The following is a 15,598-nucleotide window of genomic DNA, read 5'->3' as shown; positions in this document are numbered from 1 at the left end:
ACACTCTTGAAAAGTGACCCCTTTTTTTGCAATTACTGCAAGTGACGCCCCTTGCTGGACACTTCACATCATTAGCCAAATGGTTTGGGTTACCACATCTATAGCATTTGGGCTTGTTAGGCTGTGCACTTTGTTTATTCACCTCGGGTTGGGAAGATTTAGATTTAATATCTTTTTGAACTACTTTGTGCACACAGTTGTCACTAACCTGTTTTACATCATTAGCTTCCTTCATTTCATTCATACAGTAGCTTGTGTGCTCTATACTAATAGCAATATCTATAGCTCTTTGTAAATCAGGCGCTTCTGCTAAAAGTCTCTCCTGAATCTTCTTTTCACATGTGCACCTAACTAATTGGTCCCTGATTAAGGACTCTGTGAGCAAACCAAAATCACACGTGGCTGCCAAACCCCTCAAAACAGCAATGTAATTCTTTACTTTTTCATTTTTCCCTTGAACACGTAAGAAAAATGTATGACGCTCAAGGACAATATTAATTCTGTCCCCAAATTGCTCTGCCAACTTTTTAACCGTAGCCTCAAACACATCTGGTTGAACTACTCCATCACCCCCCACATTGATGTTAGCACCTCCATCAGCTATCTCAGGCAAATCCTCAAACACATCCCTTCCATATTTACCCAAATTATGAAGTAGAATGTGTTGCTTCCTTAAGGATGAAAATCTATTTACACCAATAGCAATCAAGTATGACTCAAACAAATGAAACCATTTTTCCAAGAAATAAGAGGATCACCTGCCTCATCCAAAAATGGCGGTGGCTGGGCCATATTTAAAGCAGTCATGTTTGAGGAAAGAAAAGATAGAGAAGGTAGAATGAAATATTAAGAAGAAGCTAGAAAAAAGAGTAGAGGAGAACAGTGAGAGGAGTAGAAACAAAGAGAATAGCAGAGGTAGCTATCACCGTTTCTTCAAAATAGTGACTATCACACCAATAACCTCTTTGAGAAATATCCTAGAGGACACGATAATAAGAGTCCAGAGCTGTCACAATCAGCGAAGAAAACACGTGATGGCACCTGTGGAGAAATAACTAAACTAAATGTTCATTAATAGTGGAAACACCTGAATGCACATTCTATATTTTGAACATGTTATACATAGTATTGGGTTAGAAATCAGGGGAGAGACCTTGAAGACACTCTTGGCGCTAAAAATTAACACCCCTTACACTGTAATAATATCTCTTCACGAGTCTATGAGAGACTTGAAAGAATAAGGTGAATTACACTATGTAGTCAAAGATAAAATGCCGTGGAGAGTGAAATCCTAGTTGAAGCAGGGAGCTAAAGAGCAGGCAAAACTTATTGACGGTTAAAGTCAGTCACATGTCCCTCGACGGCAACTGGAAAATACTCCACATAGAAGTTGTGCGCTAAGAACCAGATTGCACCTTCTCTGACAGAATTTATCGATGAGTCACAATCATTTAATGAATCCCTCGACGACAGGATAGGCCCCACCACCCAGCTTGTCGAGTGACGAGAATAAAATCAACGGAGCTTCCTACCTTTTCCGCGCTTTTCAATAGTTCGTTATGCACAGTTTCTTATGACTCTAACTGCGCAGAAGGTCTCAGGGACGGCAACGCAGCCAGGTAAACAATGACGGAAAGGCGGAACCCGCTCCTACCTCGTCACATTTCTCCTCCCAAGGCGGTCCGTCAAGGAGGAACTGATGAAACAGAGTGCGAGGAGGGCGGAGCGGATACTCCGACGTGGATTCCTGTGACAACAACCAGGCAGAGCTGAAAGAAGCGTCCCGTTACCCGGCAACTCCTTCGCAATCACTAAATCAGCTTCTTGACAGAAGAAGGCGGGACTGCTCGACTGCTTCTGAGGCAATATACCCGGGAAGACGTTGTGATGCATAAAATTCTTCCGCCTCCCTTGAACGCCGCGTTGCAGCCGATGACAACCAAAAAACAGGAATTAAGATAGCCAGCACCATCCACTGATCGTCGCGCTGACAACCACAAAAACAGGAATTACGATAGCCAGCACCATCCACTGATCGTCGAGATTGCAGCTTCACCTTCTTTAGGAATTATTTGACTTTCGTAGTCGGCAATGATAACAGGGGAAAGAATCCAACCGTCCCCAGCACGGTATTCGTCGCCAATTTGTTAAGAGAAGACTCCACATGATGTGAGGTGAGAAAGAGTTTAATATGAACCGGATTCTTCAGTGCCAACCACTAGAGTGAGCTCACCAACATTCCAAGGCGAGCTTCACTCCAACATTCTAAGGTAGGAAAGACCAACATTGGGGAAGGGGAGAGAAGGGGGAGAAGAGGGGCATACCAAGATTACAACAACAGCAACAGCATTTGAGGAGCAAGGCTACTGTAAACAAGCACAGTAGGCTTTCACTTTCGTCAAGAAACAAGCTCTAGGCATTGCTGTGTCGTGGGGAGGGGCAGCCTTTGAAGTCTGATGCCGAGGCACAGACAAATGGTGGTGTGTAATGTGGCTGGATCTCAGCACGCGCATAGATCACATGAACTGTATGCGTTCCGCAGCGGTTTTGGTAGACTGTTCTTTTCCGCTTCCTATAATCTCGCCGGAGCAATGCGCAAGCGCATTGGCTCAGGCGAGACCTAAAAAGGTATTAAGCCACATCACTCCTCACCACTTCCGCATGAGCGTCAGTAGTGCACAGTAACCAGAGCTACGCCACTCCGTGGAGTGAGGCATTTCTAGGCAGGGGAAGCATTGATCCCGTGCTCGCAGTCAACAAACCGCCACGCTACAAGATCATTGCCTCCCAATGCTGCTGTCATCCTGCAATTCCCATTCCGGCACTTCCTCTGGGGGCTGATCCTGAAAGCATAAATCATGCTGCAAGAAGACTGTTGCAGTGGGAAAGGAAAAGCCCAAGATGAAGGGTAACTGGTGTTGCGTGAAACAGCATTCACCGCCAACGCTGTAAAATATCCACAACGATCCTTACTCCAAATGAAGAAGGCACGCACTCAAAGACTACAGTTTCAAGGCTTCTTTATTACAAGGGCCTCCCTCAACCCAGCGACCGAAGAGAAATGTTTTGGCTGTCCACGCAGGATTTCTCAAACTGACCTGCGCCAACGACATTCAAATACATATAACCATGCCCAACATAGACATAAGCGGAGTGTATGAAAGCATTCACAATTTGAATCTTGGGAGATGTAGTCCCTATCAAATCTGAGCACACATTATACCTATGTGTAGCGTTATGCAATGCATAATGCATCTGAAACCACTTCCAATTAAATAAAAAATAGTGAAAGTTCACATCTAAATCCACAAACATGAATGCCATTATCTTATTTCTGTGTCGGGTTATGAAAAAGATATATTGGTTTTAAAATGATTAAAAAACAATGATGCACATAACAACTCTGGGTAACAAAATCATATACAAACATGTTGCACATATCAAATTAAATCATATTGAGCAGCGGCAATAACCTATGATATAATCAATTGGCATACCTAACTGTCCGAATATACTGAGGGACACATTATCACCCGCTGCCCTTAGCACTCAACATACCCTTTTACCAAATAGACTAGTGAGTTAGGGCCACAATGAGTAAGGGGAGGGGCTTTATAGATTGGTCTAGAGGGACGAACTGAGTGACTATCAACACATAGTGTGTCCTTTAACTCAAATGTTAACCGCTAGGTTATGCCAATATCTTTTTGGCACTACAGATCCCATAAAGCCATGTAACCCTCACCCACATCAAGTACCCACATATCCCAACATCGAGGGCTATAATGTTGCTTACATGTGCATAAGTTAGCTATAGGATTAGTTCATGAGTCATTATAGCGCAAACAGGCAGTGACATTGAGTACAATGTAAAGTATACCTCACAAGGAAACCATAACTTTCCTTCGCAGTGTCAATCTGTCAGCTTCAATTTACAAATCATGTGTGAGGCAATACTCTGGTATATGACGCCAAACATAAGTTAGAGTCACAAAAGTCTCCATATGTGGTGCAACTTGTAGTATAGTAGTCTTAACGCAGAGTCGGGGGATACCAATGAACAAAAAGGTATTAATATATATCCACGCTCCCAAAATGATACCAACACTGAGGAAGGAGTACCGCTGAAACACGTTTGTTTTGTTTTGTAAATTTATGTGCCAATAAATCCGAACAAGGATTCACCCCCATGAGTGCTGGTAATCATTTTGGGAGTGTGGATACTTGAGCGAGTCTGCCCTCGTGCACCAAGCACCCACTAGTGAGTGCGAGAGCGTTTGGCAGAGAGTGGAGCGCAGATATATATATATATATATTTATATATTCACTGAAAAAAAACAGGTTTCAGGAATTTTATAGTTAGGCTGATATTTCACTTGTACAAAACCATAGAAATTCAGCCATTATAGTAAAATGAGCTAACTTGCGACCCCGCAATGCACAGGTAATAACGTCATATATTACATCACTCATGACATGGTAAAATACATCACTGATGACATCACTGATGACATCTCAAATGACATCAATGATGGCATCTTCCAATGACTGAGTGTTTCTAAAAAAAGTGTAAGAATATTATATGTACACGCCAAGGTGTATTGAAGAATGAGTGGGTATATGAGTGTCTGAATAGATGATTTAGTGGGTGCGTGGCTGACTGTATTAGTGAGTGATTAAATGTGTTTTAGTGCATGGGTGAATGCCTCGTGTGTGGGAATGTCTGTATCAGTCTGTCAGTTGGTGTGTAAGTGGCTGTATGGGTTGGTGAGTAGCTGCATAAGTATCTATATGGGTTAATGATTGGTTGTCTGAGTACCTGTATGGGTGCCTGAGTGTCTGTGTGGGGTATGTGACTACCTACATGGATATATGTGTGGGTGATTCACTGGGTGCATGGGTTCATGAGTGCCTCTGCAAGAGGCTGTATAGGTGAATGAGTGTGCGTATGCTGTGTTTGTGAGTGAATGGAGGTCTCAGTGGTATATGTGTGAGTAACTACATATGTGAAAGGCAGTATATGTGAGTGTTGGAGTACATAAGTGACTATATGTGCGAGTGAGTGATTGTGAGAGTGGCTGTATGGATGAGTGTGTGCTTGTGTCAGTGATTGTAAAAGAGAATAAGTATGTGTTAGTATCTGAATTAATAAGTGAGGTGGTGTGTGTATAACTGTATAGGCGAGTAAATGGCAGTGTGATTGATTCTTTGGGTGACTGACTAGGTGTGTGAGTAACTCTATGGGTGAGTGGTGGTATGTGAATGTCTGCATGGGTGTATGAGTGCATATATCAGTGGCAGTATGAATGAGTGACTTTGTGTATGAATGACTGTATGGGTGAGTGAGTGGATGTATTTTAAGACCTTTAAATCAGTAAGTGGATATGTACTAACCGGTATTGGTGTGTCTATGGTTTCGAGAATGGTAGTCTGTGTTTTAGAGTAGGTGTATGAAAGGTTATATTAGGGTGGGAGTATGTGCATCAGATATTAAGTGGATGTTGTCATCAGTGATGTCATTTGAGATGTCATCAGTGATGTCATCAATGATGTCACTGACTATGTCATGAGTGATGTAATATGTGATGTCATCAGCAGTGCATTGCGGGGCGCATGTTTTATTTCGCTCAGCTAACTATACTGGCTGAATTTCTCTGGTTTTGTACGAGTAAAATGTCAGCCTAAGTATAATGTCCCTGAAACCTGTGTTTTTTCAGTGAAAACCTATGGTTTTTTAAATGCTAATTCAAATGATAACGTCCCTAAAACCTGTGCTTTTTTAGTAAATTTCTAAGGTTTTTTTAAATGCTAATTACTAACCATAAAGTCCCTGAAACATGTGGTTTTTCAGTGAATTTCTAAGGTTTTTTAAATGCTAATTTCTAACTATGCTTACATAGGTAGCACGTATACAGAAAGAAGAGGAAAGGGGCAGAAAGAAGCAAGAGAGGTGCAGAAAGAAACAAGAAAAAGGCGGAAAGAGGCAACAGAAGTCCGGGAAGAGGAAGAAAGGTGGAGAAAGAAGCAAGAGAAGTATAGAACGAAGCAACAGAGATGCAGAAAGAGGCCTTCTTTGACTGTACTTTTCCACAGACTCATACAAAGTAGCCTAATCACTAATCCTTCACCCAAGATCTCTTAAAACTCACTTTTCTCTTGAAGGTACACTATTCATCGACTGCTCAGAATGTTAAATCTACCAAAAGTAAAAATACAGTCCTAAACATATAACTGTTGTAACTCTGACCAAGTTTGTGAAGGTATGCATGCGTGTGTCTCTGCTTTTACCTAGTGACATGTTACATAAAAATAAACATACAAATACTTGAATACCTGTTCCTTCAAACAGCATACTCTGTTAATTTGTGTATAAAAAGGTGTATGTATTTCGTTCTGCTCATAATACAGGCCACTTGGGTATTCAATAGTATATTTGAGGGACTCTATAACACCTATATAAATAAGACATGTCTGCCTGTGCAACCGAATGACATAGCAGAACTGAGAAGATTTGACCAGCTATAGGAGAAGCTACCCGCTTTTTAGGCTACCATCTTCAGGTGCATAACACGCGTGAGAATACATGTACAAGTAGACATATACCTCAGTCATGAGAGTATGCAGACCTTTAAACTTGACAGCTTGCACTTTCCATTTGAATACAGAAAGAGGTGAGAGAAGTACATAAAGAAGCAAGAGAAGTGCTGAAAAAAGAATAGAGGTGTAGAAAGAGTAAGAAGTGAGCAGAAAGAGGCAAGAGAAGTGCAGAAAGAGGCAAGAGAAGTGCAGAAAGAGAAATAGAAGTATGTAAAGAGGCAAGAGAGGAGAAGAAAGAAGCAAGAGAGGTGCAGAAAGAGGGAATAGGGTTGTAGAAAGAAGCAAGAGATGTACAGCAAAAAACAAGTAAAGTGCAGAAAGAATAAACAGATGTACAGAGAGATGCAAGAGAACTGCAGAAAGAGGCAAGAGAGATGCAGAAAGAGGGAAGAGGGGTACAGAAAGAGGCAAGAATAGTACAGAAAGAGGAAAGAAGGCTTCAGAAAGAGGCAAGAATGATACAGAAAGAATCTAGAAAAGTGCAGAAAGAAGCAAGAGAAGTACAAAATGAAGGAACGGAGGTGCAGAAAGAGGCAAGAGATGTGCCAAAAGAAGCAAGAGAAGTGTGGAAAGAACCAACAGAGGTGCAGAAAAAGGCAAGAGGGATGCAGAAACAGGCAAGAGGGTTGCACCAAGAGGCAAGAGAAGTGCAGAAAGAAGCAACAGAGGTACAGAAGGAAGCAAGAGAACTACAGAAAGAGGGAAGAGCATTGCAGAAACAGGCAAGAGATGTGCAGAAAGAGGGAACTGGGGTGCAGAAAGAGACAAGAGAGGTGTAGAAAAAGAGTAGAGGGGTACAGAAAGAGGCAGGAGGGGTGCAGAAAGAGTCAGGGGGTACAGAAAGAAGCAACAGAGGCAAGAGAAGCTTAGAAAGGGGCAAGAGAAGTGCTAAAAAAGCAACAGATGTGCAGAAGAAGCAAGAAGAGTGAGGAAAGAGACAAGAGAGTTGCTGAAAGAAACAAGAGAGCTGTAGAAAAAGCCAGAGAAGTGCAGAATGAGGCAAGGGAGGTGCAGAAAAGGGCAAGGGAGGTGCAGAAAGAGACAAGAGAGGTGCAAGTAGAGGAACGAGGGATGCAGAAAGAGGCAAGGGCGAAGAAAGAACAAGAGAGGTACAAAAAGAAGCAAAAGGGGTGCAGAAAGAGGCAAGCGGGTGCAGAAAGAGGCAAGAGAACTGTAGAAATAAGCAGAAACAGAGGTGCAGAAGGAGGCAAAAGAACTGCGGAAAGATGCAAGAGGTGCAGAAACAGGCAAGTGAGGTGCAGAAAGAAGCAACAGAGGTACAGAAGGAGGCAACAGAAGTGCAGAAAGGGGCAAGAACGGTGCAGAAAGAGACAAGAGAGGTGCAGATAGAGGAACGAGGGGTGCAGAAAGAGGCAAGGGCGAAGAAAGAACAAGAGAGGTACAAAAAGAAGTTCAGAAAGAAGCAAAAGGGGTGCAGAAAGAGGCAAGCGGGTGCAGAAAGAGGCAAGAGAACTGTAGAAATAAGCAGCAACAGAGGTGCAGAAGGAGGCAAAAGAACTGCGGAAAGATGCAAGAGGTGCAGAAACAGGCAAGTGAGGTACATAAAAAGGGAAAAGGGGTACAAAAAGAGGCAAGAGAGAAGCAGAAAGAGGGAGGAGGGTTGCAGATAGAGAGAGGAGGGGTGAAGAAAGAGGCAAGGGGTGCAAAAAGTGGCAATAGAGGTTCAAAAGAGGGTAGAGGGGTGCAGAAAGAGACAAGAGGTGTGCAGAAAGAAGCAATAGAGGTGCAGAAAGAAACAAGAGACGTGCAGAATGAAGCATCGGATGTGTGGAAAGAGGCAAAAGGGGTGCAGAAAGAGGAAAGAGGAGTGCAGAAAGAAGCAACAGAAATGCAGAAAGAGGGAAGAGAAGTGCAGAAAGAGGCAAGAAAAGTACAGAACGAGGAAGAGGAAAAAGAGGTGATGAAACAGGCAACAGAGGTGCAGAAAGAGGGAAGAGGCGTGCGGAAAGTGGGAAGAGGGTGCAGAAAGAAGTAACAGAGGTACAGAAGAAAGAAGCAAGAGAGGTGCAGAAAGAAGAAAGAGAGGTGCAGAAAGAAGGGAGGTGCAGAAAGCAGAAGAGATGTACAGAAACAGGCAAGAGAAGTGCAGAAAAAGGAAGAAACATGCAGAAAGAAATAGAAAGAGACAAGAGAGGCACAGAAAGAAGCAAGAGTGGTTTGCGCACCATTAGTACCAATTTAACAGCCCACTTTTAGCAGTAACAGTTGACTATTCCAGGTTTGCAAAGGGCCTTCCGCCATGCTGTAACACTTGTTGCTCCATTTTTGGTAACATTTGGGCCATTTAAGCTAGAAACAAGGTTTTAATTTGCTCAAATCTGCTGATTATTCAGCAGATAATTAATTATGTGGCAAATGCGGAAAATGTATAATTATGCTAAAATCTGTGCAGCCGAACAGTCGCATAATTCAAGTGACCCTGCTCATACCTCTGACTAGGTCCAGAAGTGCTCCTCAGTGGTTCCTTCTTTTTTTCTCATTGCATTTATAGTTTAGCTTCTATAGAAACTAGGAAGACTAAACCTGAGGTTACCGCTCAACAACACAGACTATCATACCACATAAAGTCTCTCCATAACACATAATCCCACTATACACTAAACACCACATACTTTCTATCCACACAATTTCACTGCACAACATACCACATAATTCCACTACACACAACGTACAACCACTCCCCTCCAAAAAACATTAGTAAAAAACTTTTACATTTACAACTCAAATAGCTCTAGCTCTAACTCTTACAAATGTGAGACCTATAACATTGCAAATGCTTCTTTAACTAGTAGTCGCGTTTGCAGAGTGGTGGAGAAAGGGGGCTGAGCCTCCGACCAGTGCTCAGGAAATCCGCTGCATAAGACTTACAGCAGGTACCAGGAGGGTTTCTTGCCCCCCGAAGGCCCCCAGGAGTAAAGTGGACTTCATCCCCCAACCAGTAGTATGTCAGGAGGCACCTTTGCATAGTTGTGGAGATAGTGGAGGTGGCCTCCGAAGACTTCTTAGCAATCCCACTGTGTGGGACTTACTGGAGGTAACAGGTGGGGTAGTTGGCCACCAAGGCCATCCTTGGGGGCCAACTACCCCTCCTATTACCTCTAGTAAGTCCCACATAGCAGGATTGCTAAGTTCTCATAGCAGACCACGCCCCCTTTGCCCACCACTCTGCAAATGCACTCCCTGGCATGTTCCTGGATGGATATTGAAATCCCCTATGCTGCTGGGGGTCCTTAGTGGCCAACTAGCCTACCTAGTATCTCCAGTAAGTCCTACGCAGAGAGAGCTGAGAGGTGGACACAGGCCATGCCCCCTTTCTCCGCACTCTGCAAATGCACCTCCAGGGACGCCGCCTCTTTCTACACCAGAATTCCGGACAAATGGTCTGACTCGTAAATTGAATATCACCGAGCAGCCATAACCGCACGAAAGAAATAAAGGAAATATAACCATATTCCTTACAAAGATTATAAGACCCCCAGGGATCAGGAGGTGAATTCCTGGAATACAATAGAAATAAGAATCTCCAAGCGAAAATACAAGTATCAGTACGGGAACATTAAATCAGCTGCCTGATATGTGAATATGCTTCATGGTATATTCTGCGGTAACTTATAAAGAAAATACAGACGAGCCAAATAAGAATAGGAACTCTGCTATAATTCTTAAGGTGTTTGCTTGAGAACAATTTTACTTCAACTAGTGAGAGATATGAACTTGTCTTGATAAAGATGGAAAAAATGTTTCAATGACCCATCGAAACGCGTCGACGCCAAATGAATATGCACAATCTACTAACTTAGCACTGTTGGAATATTGAGAATAATGGAATCTATCTAACAGTGCAAGCAATACTGTGTAGTAGTAGATGTGTTAATTGTGAAAGACCGATTATATCAGTCTGACTGTGGAACTCTCTTGAGTGTGTGTTTTTAATTTTTGTCGATTTATTTTTCTAGCATTGTTTTTAACTTTGGATCATTGAGTAGACCGTTAGGCCTATGTATTTTTATTAAATCTTTGTCATGTGTAATAAATAAATGTGTGCACTTTTACTTTCTGTGGGAGTCCTTCTAATATATATGGCACAATCCATTGGTGCGTAAGGGGAGCAAGTTGGTAGAGTGGAATGAGAGTGAGAGACTATTGATGCATGGTATCTAGCGTTGTTTTAAAAGTTTACCCTACGGGATTTCTTTCATTTCACACGAAATTACAAACATTGCGTCACTTAAGAAGGGGATGAGGCCTAACACCTAGAGAGGTCGACCTCAAATCTGGGGAACCAGGTTTTAGCCTCGGCAAGAATGCGCAACATCCTATGATTTTGGGCAATTCACTTGATCTCCCTGTGCCTAACAAAAAAAAATTAAAGTGTCCTCATAAACCACAACTGGTGCTTGTGTGAAGTACTCTCATACCTGATACCTTCTGTTCAAGTGTGCTCCATATAAAACTCTGAAAGCAAAAAAAGAATTTGCCAGGTTCTAATACTAACCTATGCCTCACCCTAAACTCTGCCATCTCTAACCCTCACTCCAACCCTTGACTAAACACTCACCCTACCCCTTCACCTGACCCTACCACTGCCCTTACCTGCTGTTTTTTTATTACCTCGTCTTCCTTTTACCTGTCTGGTTCTAGACTAACTTTTTTCCCTATTTGCATAAAAATACACACAATTCAAACCAAATAGTTCAAACTAGCCACTACTTACCGGAAGTGGGCAGCATTCAACAAAAAGTTTACCAATAGGAAATGTATTTTTACAAATGACTCTCTCTGGGTCATTTTGCTAATAAAATGCCATTAATGCACCTGGGACAGTATCATGAAAAGCTGTGCTGGCTTAGTGCAGAGTCGCGTGTCTGTTTTTATGCTCTGCGCTGTAAAATGTGCACTCATTTAACACAGGGGCATATTAGGGAGACTGCTCTTTCTCAGTGCAGTGACAACTGACAATTGTTTTGCGCTTGCACTGTTTAAAGCCCACTCATTTAACATGTGACTGTATCATGAATGGTTGTGCTGGCTACGCGCAGAGACAAACACCTATTTTTGTATGTTTTAGGTATCTAAAGTTTGTGTATATATAATATAACTCTGAATGTCTCGTGAGTAAATGAATGGACTTTAGACTGAACTAGTTGGAAACAGAAAGAGGCAGTCTAAGCTCTCTGTCTAGGACATGCCCTGCTATCATAAGTAGAGTCACAAAAGTAAAAATTGACAATATTGTGTAGGTCAAAAGTATTATAGATGAAACCTAAATTATGGGGGCACAGAAGCCACCATGCATTGCTGTGAAGTCAATAGCATCCCCCAATAGATTACCACTGCCATACTCCTCCTAGCCAACTGATGGGCCCCCCAATCCTCAAGGCCCACAACAAGTCCTACTATAAATGATGCGCCTGGTCTGTCGTGAGTGACACTAGAAATTTAATAAACACTCATCTCCAAGAAGCTAAAAAGTCAGCCTTCTGGCTTAATATGACAATAGTAAGCCACATATAAATTTGGGCACAGTACTTGAGATGTGTGGCTAGGATTAGAGTATGCGAAATGGAGCAGTCCCTAGACAAAATTCTGTTAAAACACCTCAGATGAACTCAGATAGCTTAAATTCCTTCGTCAAAGATGAAGTTACTTGTGTGATTTACGTAAGAACCATGTGATTTTAGTAAAAGCCCATTCTGTGTCTATGGGAAAATGCGTTGCCTTCCACACCCTTTGTATTACTTATAAAACAAAAATTCCTCATTGGTTAAAATCAGAGATTGAAAGGGACGGTGTAATTGTAGCATTTCCTTGATAACAGGCTTTAAAACCTTGGGTTGTTCTGTAATAACAAGAGCTACTCCCAACCCGTAATTTAATTATATAATGCAACAGAGACGTTACGTTGACATAATAAGCACCTTATACTGAATCCGGTGAGGGAAAAGATGTGTATATATATATAAATATGTATCACCGCTATGTGTATGAATACTTCTCCGGGCACTTTAGAAAGCCTTCACTAACTGCCCACCTAGGCAGAATGTAAACAAGTAATTTAACCTTTTCCGCACCGACTGCTCTCGGTGGGTGTGCTGCCTTTAGGACAGCTTTCTGCCTGACCTTTACAGTGGACGGCGTAGCAGGCCGACTCTCCGGGGCTCTGGGCGCTGTGCATTACAGCCAGCCCTTCGTCTAGGCGCTCTCACAAGGAGCGCTTGTGGGAAGGCTCCTGTTCAACCAACTCACAACGCAGTCTGAAATTCTTTACCCCTAGCTGACCCGGTGAATTCTTGGAAAAATAACAGCGTGGCTGCTGAAGGGTTCGGATAAGCGGATCGTGTTGTGTCTGCGCCACTCTCCGAGTTGGAGGATAAAATATAGGTTCATGAAACGTTGAGGCGCTTTGACGTGTAGAGTAAAAAATAAAAATAAAGTTAGAACAAGCAAAACTAAAAAAAAAAATGCATCGATTGGAGGAAAAAGACAAGCGGTTCAGTGATCCAGTCGGCTCATTGCTGAAGCTGTTACCGGTTGGCTGCATCTGGAGGACAAAGGCACCTTACGACCTGCCAGGTTTATTGGTTTACAAGATTAATGTTTTAATGTCTTACTTATAAAGCGCAGGCACACAGTGCCGTGTGCCTCCTGGCACTGCCCACGCGGTCAATACAATGCAATGTACTGAGGTGACATCACTTTTACTCTAGATTACTCGCGCACCAGTCATGCCCCAAAGTGGAATAAACAAGTTAATAACGAATTTAGCAACATTGTTGCTGTCTCGTGAACACCGTAGGAAAGAATTTAACAATTAGATTACTGGAAAAGTGCAACATAAAAGTATCCGGTATTCATACGAGCGAGTGACATTAGATACAGCTAAAGCAGAAATTTATCAGTTTGGACCAATAAATCGGCGCAAAACTCACGTCACTGCGAAGTGGCCGGCGTTCGAAATCAGGGCGAAATGGTGAATTGGCAGATGTGGCCGGCAGACGACAGCTGTTGCAAGAAGGCAAGTAAGCCCGAAGGCACTTAAAAAGATGTGTGCCTCGCCATCCTCCCCCTCCCCCTCTCTCACTCACCAGGTGTGGTTCCCGGAACTGTCTCGGGGGTGCCCTCTGGCATGGCCGATAATCAAAAAGTAGGAGGCGACCTCCCCACAAAGCGCTGAAGAGAGCCGCTGTCCATTTACAGGTGAGTCACCCGGGTTGCACGGGCTGAAAAGAGAGTAGCGCTGCCTGGGTGTTTCTGGGCGCTCGCAGCTCATCTATCCATCGCTGTCAGGACCGACAGCAAGTGCCAGAGAATCATCTCCCAACCGCGAGAGACCGAACAACGAGGATATCGTGACATACAGCACGTCAAGATGTCAGTTTATACAGAAAAATACAGATCAGAAGGATCGCACCCAAACGAGCAAGGTTCCTTATCCTGGAAGTATCGAATCGGTCAGAAGGATGTTCCCGCAAAACCACAGGGGTTCTGGGTCCCAGGTCCTCTCCGCATATGTAGAGCGATGTTTATTCAAATATCTAACTCACAAAAAAAAAATCAATTTTAGGAGACAAAAAGAGTTAAAAAAAAAAAGCAGACGGTCCAGGGTGTGACCGACCAGTGAGCCTAATAAGTTGATTAGAGTTCCGCAGTAAGGTCCCCCTCGCAGGTTTAGCCACAGAACTGTTACCCCGGCGTGTTCCACATGCAGCTAAGCACAGGGCTCCGAGGCGCACGGTCCGGGAGCTCCGTGCTCCGAGGGAAGCAGCACGCTCTGCCGGCTGCAGGGACAGAGCAGGACGCAAATGAAGCAAACCCTTCGCGTGAGAAGCAGCTTGGCGTGACCTCAAGGGTCCGCTCTTAAAATCTTAGTAAAAATTTGATCCGTCAGGCACGGTCTTACTTTGCCCCTGCCACGCGCCCAGCTTTGCCAACCATTCCCTGATTAGCTGAACAGGGGGTGTCTCTCGGACCGAACGGCAGCGTCCGTGCTTGTGACACTGGGCACAAGGTGGTGCTGGGCTGATAGTGCCGAACCGCAGCAGCAGTTGCTCAACTGGACTTCTAAACACTTAGCTCACACTATGAACACCAGGACACCTGGGAGAACAGCTGTATGGGTTGCTTGCAGTAGGGTAACCAGGCAGGGGTGGGTGGGATGTTCCATTCCACCCGTGGAATTGGCGGAATTTTGGCCACTCTGCGTTGCTATTTAGCGCAGAGTTCTGCCTAAATCCCTCCAATCACCACATGGCAGAGATTTTCTACTGCGAGGCTCCAGAATGCGCGAATGGGATTTGTAAGCACCTAGCGCAATTTTCAAACACGGGCGGTCGACGGTGTTCACAAGCGGTCGCAGTCAGAGAGCGGCAGTCCGTGTAGATTTGCTGCAGCTCAAGTAGATTTTCTACTCAAGTGGCAGCAAAATCAACTCCAATGGCTGTGTGCTCTTGCGCAATGCAAGGTGCCATTTGCGCTGATTTTCTGCACAGTTCGCGCTACTGGCACTAAGTTGCAGCGCAAGCGGCGTAAGCTGCATATTTTTCACCAGTTGCTGAAATTCCATGGACTCTCACTGACTTTTCTGTAACTCTGCCGAATCCCACGGAGTGAAACTCTGCGAATTCCGCCCACCCCTAGCCTAGTGCAAGAAGGAAGTCATGGTCCTCAGTGCGGTGCAAATTATAAAACACAGCAATAAATATGGTTCAGTGAGCCCTCTGGCCTCTGAGCTCCAGTGTCATTGCACTCGCTGCACCAATGAAACCTATGCCCCTGGTTGTCACAATCTCCTTTCTAGACAGAGTATCATTCAAGTAAACTGGAGCATTACGTCTGTGAAATAATGTTTTTTAGCTCATGTACTTTCTAATTTTGTCCCATGAGCCTAGGAAACAAGGGAATACATATTCACTGTGCACAGTAAGTTCTTTCTCCTTGCTGTGCAGTCTCTAACACAATTAGCGAAGCAAAATTAAAAAGT

General features: G+C 43.6%; 1 protein-coding gene across 2 annotated transcripts in view; it reads right to left on the bottom strand.

The window, feature by feature from the left end:
- MME (membrane metalloendopeptidase) overlaps window positions 1–14,616 on the bottom strand; it is a 493,355-nt gene extending 478,739 nt beyond the window's left edge. The window contains exon 1 of one of the 2 annotated variants that reach the window (XM_078667833.1): window positions 13,704–14,616. The gene's annotated coding sequence lies outside the window, so the exon portion shown is untranslated. Of the gene's footprint in view, window positions 1–13,547 lie in introns of both variants that reach the window. The other variant, XM_078667832.1, reaches the window with a different exon arrangement.
- Window positions 14,617–15,598: the final 982 nt, after the last annotated feature.

This window comes from Lissotriton helveticus, chromosome 11, assembly GCF_964261635.1.
Source record: "Lissotriton helveticus chromosome 11, aLisHel1.1, whole genome shotgun sequence".
NCBI lineage: Eukaryota > Metazoa > Chordata > Amphibia > Caudata > Salamandridae > Lissotriton > Lissotriton helveticus.
This window is presented reverse-complemented; position numbering and strand designations above follow the sequence as displayed.